Raw genomic sequence first — 7,462 nt, 5'->3', positions numbered from 1 at the left:
ACATCCGGGAAGATTTCAAAATAAAACCAAACCGGAAGCTTGTATAGGTCCCTCAGCTGAATTTATTCATCACTGTTCAGCTGATATCTCATTAATATTACTCAGTTACATTTATTTGAATGACTTAATATGTATTAGTTTTATATTTTAAAATGTAAAATACGCGAATTTGTATATAACTTGATTTTTTTTCCCTGTTTGATGACATTTCTCAGTATCAAAGCAAATGATCTGATCAGTAGTTAATTAGTCTTGTTACGAAATACTTCTTAAAACTTACTTGAGTAATTTCTTGGAAATTACTCAAGTTACGTTTTACTTTTACTTGAGTAAACATATGTAGGAGTAGTGCTACTCTTACTTGAGCAAACTTCTTGCCTACCTCTGGTTCAACCATGTGTATATCAACAACGAAAAATTCAACCAGTCATTCAGCTTGGCCTGCTTTTTGTTTTGTTTCTATATTTTTGTTTGTACTAAGAAGCATTGAAGGTCTTTATTTTGGAGTACAACTATATGAATCCTCCTACCTAATAATAGTTTTAGAAATTATTTTTTTATTTTACTTAATTGCCATGGGAAGAACTTTCAGTATTATTTTTTTTTCACTTCAAGACTGCTTTAGGCAACAGTTTAATTGCCATGAACTTTCTTCTCCTCAGACTATTTGTACATTTCACCAAGCCTTCCAGAGAACTTGGAAGAAAAAGAACAATAATAATGATGAAAACACGCCTTGGGGCAACATACAGGTATTTAAAGCAGGACAAACCTGTACAGACTTCAGTCGTATATGAGTCATAGTCTGTGTGCTCCTGAGGACGGTTCTGTTCTTCTACTGTATTTGTTGCCTAAATGTTCCTGGCAAAAGTGCGTGGAGAAACCAAAAATTTTACTCGCACTACTTCAACTTCAATGTATTTCTAAAATATAGCCAGCCAAGAAATTACACTAGAGTAAAAACGTAAAAACTTAAGGCTACCTAACTACTAATTGATGAGAAAATTTGGTTTAATACTGAAAAATTATGTCATCAGACAAGCAAAAATATTAACTTATGTGCGAATTAATAGTACTACTTTTAAGTACTCTACCCATTTCTACTTGTTTTGTTTAATTTTCTCCCAACACCCAGTTGTCTTTTTTCAAAGTCTTACATTTTTACTTATTTCAAAACTTAAAATTAGATATTAATGTAAAAAAAATACTACAAATTTTCTACAGTAGATATTCATAAAATGTTCCCCTCCCTTCCCTCCTCAAGGTCATGCATGAAAAAACACTTGTATAAAGAAATGTTACAGCACAACATTTATTTTTAAATATTTATGGTGCAGTGTATGAAATATTTTTGTTTGATTATTTAATTGATTTGGTTGAAGTTCCAAATAAATTAACTTCATGTATTAAATGATTAAATATTGTCCTGTTTTTAATAATAACAACAACAAAAAACAATTCCCAACATCCACTCTTAACTCCTTTATCTCACTATATTGTCCGTCAGAAACAGACTTTCCTTTTTATTTTAAAGCAAGCACGCCATCTAGTGGTCAACCAGGAAAATTCAAGCGCCAACCTGTAGCAAATTTTAAATACCTTGGGTCATTCTGTCAGTTCAACTTTGCTGAACGAATGCATAAACCATCCATTTTCTTACACCCTTGTCCCTCAGTGGAGTTGGGAGGGTTGCTGGTGTCTCTTTCCAGCTAACGTTCCAGGTGAGAGGCAGGGGTCACCCTGGACAGGTTGCCAGTCTGTCGCAGGGCAACACAGAGACACACAACCATGCACACACACCTAGGGGCAATTTAGACAGACCAATTAACCTGACAGTCATGTTTTTGGACTGTGGGAGGAAACCGGAGTACCCGGAGAAAACCCACGCATGAACAGGGAGAACATGCAAACTCCATGCAGAAAGACCGGGGCCAGGAATTGAACCCAGAACCTTCTTGCTGCAAGGCAACAGCTCTACCAACTGCTCCACTGTGCAGCCCATGCATAAACCAGACACTATAAATTATACCTATACATCTTCATCAATTATAGAAGGTATAAAAGAAATAAGGGGACATGAAAAGCAACATGATAAAAAAAACATTTACAATGTACACATGAGAAACTTAACTGAGCAAGTCAGTAAAGTTCATTATTAAAAATTTACATTTTTCACAATTCACAGTTTTGTTTTCACTGTGCTTCATTCTTCTGAGAGCCTTTTTGTTAAAGTCCATTCTGTATAAAAGCTAAAATAAAACTATTTAGTCTAAAAACACATTTATAGAATTTGTGCACTTTTGCATGCCATGGGTAAATGTTGTCATTTAGTTTGGTTAAGAAGGATTATTGCACTGTATGACTTTTTATAGATGTTCTTAGTAGCTAAAAGGATCCAATAGCGCTTTCATGAGCTCAGAAGTTCAAACCTATGAAAAAAGAGGATGGATGCTCTGCTAAAATATTCCTTGTCGTCTTCCACGTTCTTTCAGCAAACATTGAGACAGAGCTGTTTGTGGTTTCACCACTATTTACATTTTGCCTGCCATTGAAAGTATTCTTAAAAGTTTGTCTTTTAGTCTGGAGCTCACGTGGCCAAACCAACCAGGGAGATGAAAAGTTAAAACACCCTCAATAATTGTACTGTGGACAAGTCCTAGTTGACTAACCCCAAGATCACTAAGTGAACATTCCTTAAAAATATAGTCAGTGTTTTCATCAAAGTCCAGGAATGACCCAAGGTATTTAAAATTTGCAACAGTTTCAACAGGTTGGCCATTGAGTGAAACTTCAGGTCTCATTTAGGTCATTTACTTATGTAGCAGGCAGAAGCCTGCCCCAATATTCAAAACACCTGGCCCCTAATCACCTCATGAGGGGTGGAGAGTGTAAAGGCAGACTCTCTCACCTGGTTGCTTATGCTGGCATTTGGTCAGACGTCGCTGGGAAGGTTGCTTGGGTAGCATGCAGGTTTTAAAGCTCTAACATCAAAAACCACTGGAAGCTCCTGCCTGGTACTGGGGTGTGGCTGTAATTTGCCCTCCCCAGTGCAGTTTGCACATAAAACGGAACATATTGGAAAGCTGATCCTCCTGCTGTGGGCTGGAAAGGATCCTCTGGGTTGGGATGAAGTCATCCAGCTCTGGCTGAGAGCTGACGGTACTGGAACTGTGTGTTGTGCGAGTGGCCGGTGTTGGGGTTTCTTCACGATTGAATGCCTGTTCACAAGTGTTAGGGGTGATTTATTTTGGATTTATACATTTATTTTAGGAACCAGTTCCCATTTGGACTGCCCTCCCCCTGCTGGTAGGCCTCAGTACTGTACAATCCCTTCCTATTGTGTTCCTTATGTTGTGATTGTCTATTTTTTTAACATGAAACAATAAATGTAATCCCTTTTTTTGGAAAAGTCTTGTTCTCTCTGGTCACGAACCTCGAGCCTACTGGCAGTGTATTTCCTTGGGTGCAATTCCCAAGGTGGCGTTGTTGACAACTTCTGGTTACCCTGCTGTGAGGAGCAGAGTGCCAGACTCCTACCCTAGTGTTGCCACAATCACATCTACAACCTTAAGAGAATTTTAAAAAGTATTGTGTTTTATTAGAGAATATATCTTTTACTGTGCCAGTAAAGCTTTAATTAATGATAAATAATAAGGACTTTGTGGTATTCAGAGTGGTAACGCATTTATGTTAGTTGCGTTACCACCCCCACCCCACTAGAGACAGTAGCAGACCCAAAAAGATTCAACTAAGGAGCACATTTAGAAGTACACAGAAAGCTACAGAATTTAAGAAATGTTAAATTCTCAGCATGTGGGATGCTTTTGTTAACACTTGTATAATTTTCTTTTGGGGGGGTGTTGTTGAAAAAGGCAAAACTACACATATACTAGAATTAAATTATTCAATAACCAGGGACGCTCCCTATCCTTTCTTTTTTTTTTTGGAGGGACAGAACATAAAACAGAGCAATATTTCATTGTTTAATATATTGACAGAGCAACAAAGCTCAAAAACACAAAAACTTACCAAGATTTCATCTAGTTTCTATTCCAAATATCTTCGTTCGCTTTAAATAATGTCAAATTTGTCAAATTTATTTATATAGCACTTTTAAAAACAGATTTAAAAGTGCACCACAAAAACACAACAGAATAAGTTGATGAGAAGAGAAAGAGAAAAAAATATAAAAATTACAGTGGTGCAGTTGGTAGAGCTGTTGCCTTGCAGCAAGAATGTTCTGGGTTCGATTCCCGGTCTTTCTGCATGGAGTTTGCATGTTCTCCCTGTGCATGCGTGGTTTTTCTCCAGGTACTCCGGTTTCCTCCCACAGTCTGAAAACACAACTCTCAGGTTAATTGGTCTGTCTAAATTGGCCCTAGGTGTGAGTGTGTGCATGGTTGTTTGTCCTGTCTGTCAGAGGACAATAAAATCCGAACAAAACTCAGATGACCCAGGATTCCACCAGCATTTAAACGCACCACGTACGCACAAATCTGGAGAATAAAAAATCTATTCCAAGGTGGAAGAGCAATGTAGTATTGCTATAAGGGGAATAAATAAAGCTTTTAAATTGGTAAGAAGATGCCATACCTTTGAGGCATTAATTCAATATAAGAAAGCACAAGCTATAGTTAGGAAGACTATTAGAGCAGCTAAGAAGACATGTTGGAGACAGTATTGTAATTCTATTGGAAGAGAGACCAAATTGTCTGAGGTATGGAGAGTTATTAAGAAAATGAATGGTGTTATAAAAAGAGTTTTTCCTCACCGGTTTTAGAATTAAAAATAGCTGTTAGTAATAAAGAAAAGGCAGAGTTATTAGCAGAAACGTTAATTAAGGTGCATAGTTCAGAAAATTTATCCGAAGATATGAAAAGTAAGGGCTGCACAGTGGCGCAGTTGGTAGAGCTGTTGCCTTGCAGCAAGAAGGTTCTGGGTTCGATTCCCAGCCTGGGTCTTTCTGCATGGAGTTTGCATGTTCTCCTTGTGCATGCGTGGGTTTTCTCTGGGTACTCTGGTTAATTGGCCTCTCCAAATTACCCCTAGGTGTGTGTGTGTGTGTGTGTGTGTGTGTGTGTGTGTGTGTGTGTGTGTGTGTGTGTGTGGTTGTTTTGTCTCTGTGTTGCCCTGCGACAGACTGGCAACCTATCCAGGTTGCCAGTTAGCTGGAGATGGGCACCAGCACCCCTCCCGACCCCACCAAGGGTGCAAGAAAATGGATGGATGGATATGAAAAGTAATAAAGAAAATTTATTGGATGAAAATCCAGAAGTTACTACTAAGAGAGTAGTTTCAAATTAGGATTTAGAAATGCCTTTTACTATGTATGAGTTAGAAAACATTATTAATGCTAAGCAATCAACTCCAGGGAAGGATGGAGTGTGTTATACAATGCTCAAACATTTTAAATATTCATCTCTTACTGTTATTTTAAAATGGTTTAATTTGATTTGGATGACTGGGAGTATTCCTGCAGAATGGAAACAGTCAGTTATAATTCCCATATTAAAACCAGGTAAAACTGCAACTGACCCGTCAAATTATAGACCTATAGCTCTTACCTCTCAATTAGGGAAAATAATGGAGAGGATTGTTACAGATAGGCTTTCATATTTTATCGAGAGTAAAAATAAATTCTGTCCATTTCAGAGTGGTTTTCGTAAAGGGAGAAGTACGATGGATCCAGTTCTGTGTTTAGAGTCAGAGATAAGAAAAGCTCAAGCTAATAAAGAGTTACTGATAGATGTGTTCTTTGATATAGAAAAGGCTTATGATATGTTATGGAAAGAAGGATTATTGATTAAATTARGGAAACTTGGTATAGGAGGTAAGATTTATAATTGGGTTTTGGGTTTTTTGTTTGGTAGAGAAATAGAAGTTCCGGTTGGGGCAAATTTCTCTACTAGGTATTCTGTTGAGAATGGTGCTCCACAAGGCAGTGTGTGTAGCCCAATTCTTTTTAATATTATGATTAATGATATTTTTGATGAGATAGATAGTAGTATAGGCAAATCTTTATTTGCAGATGACGGTACTCTATGGGTGCGGGGACATCATCTGGTATATTTGCAGAAAAAGATGCAGGATGCCATTTTGAAAGTGGAAGGTTGGGCTGATAAATGGGGATTTAGGATGTCAATTGCAAAGACTCAAGTTATTTGTTTTTATAGAAGGCAAAAGGAAGTTAAGTTGAACCTTTATAAACAAAAGCTTGAACAAGTGAAAACTGACGTTTTTAGGTGTCATCTTTGATGAAAGTTTAACTTGGAAACATCAGATAGAATCAGTTCAAAATAAATGTAAAAAAGTGAATAATTTGTTGAGGTGTCTGTGGACAGGAATGGGGAGCTTCAAGAAGTGCACTGTTGGGAGTTTATCAGTTCTTCTCTGGATTATGGGTGTATAGCATTTATGGAAGCTGCTGAAGGTCATTTGAGAAAACTTGATAGTGAGCAAACACAAGGATTGAGAATTTATTGTGGAGCTTTCAGAACATCATCTTTAGCTGCTCTACAAGTAGAAACTGGTGAGTTTCCTTTAAGATTAAGAAGGTTGAAACTAATGTATATGTACTGGGTGAACCTACAAGGACATAAATATGATCATCCAGCTAAGATGGTGCTGAAGGACTGTTGGGAACATCATAAATTAAATTGTGATAGTTTTGGATGGATTGGGGACATAAAGGCAAAACATCTTGGTTTAACTATGCTCCAGTATAGTGTTACAGTTCCTCATTCTGAAAATCCACCATGGTTATTTATTTCTCCAGAAGTTGATCTTCAATTGAGGGAAATTCTTAAAAAGGGAAAGACTCCAGAATGGGTTGTAGTCGATAGATATTTTGAAAGATATAAAGACAACATAGTTATACATACAGATGGATCTAAATATCCAAATAGTGGTAGAACTGGGCAGCAGTTAATATCCCACACCAGAAAGTCTTGATTAAGAGAAGAACAGCTGATCATTTAGCTGTTTTTAAAGTTGAATTATCAGTCATTATATTAGCCTTAGAATGGTTGTTTGATAATGATATTAGGGAAGTAAGTACATTTATTATAGCATCAGATAGTCAAGCAGCATTATTAAGTATAAAATCTAGCAAATCTTGCAGATTAGATTTAATATTAAGAATATTCCAATAATTAGTTCATCTACATAACAATAAATGCTTGGTTCAATTTGTCTGGATTCCTGCACATGCAGGTATAGAAGGAAATGAGGAAGTAGATATTCTAGCTAAGCAGGCCTTGAAATCAGAAATTGTTCATTTGAATATTCCTTAGAGTAAAAGTGAGGGTAAATCAATTATTCAAAAAGAAATGATTTAGATTTGGCAGGATCAATGGGATAACCATGATAATGGGAGACAACTATATGCAATTCAAAAGAGTGTGGGAGGTAGTAATTGTTTGAGTGGAAGGCGGAGAGAAGAAGTAGTTATGAGTGACTCGAC

This window comes from Poecilia reticulata, linkage group LG1, assembly GCF_000633615.1.
Source record: "Poecilia reticulata strain Guanapo linkage group LG1, Guppy_female_1.0+MT, whole genome shotgun sequence".
In the NCBI taxonomy this organism is placed as follows: Eukaryota; Metazoa; Chordata; class Actinopteri; order Cyprinodontiformes; family Poeciliidae; genus Poecilia; species Poecilia reticulata.
Note: the sequence above shows the minus strand (reverse complement) of the source record.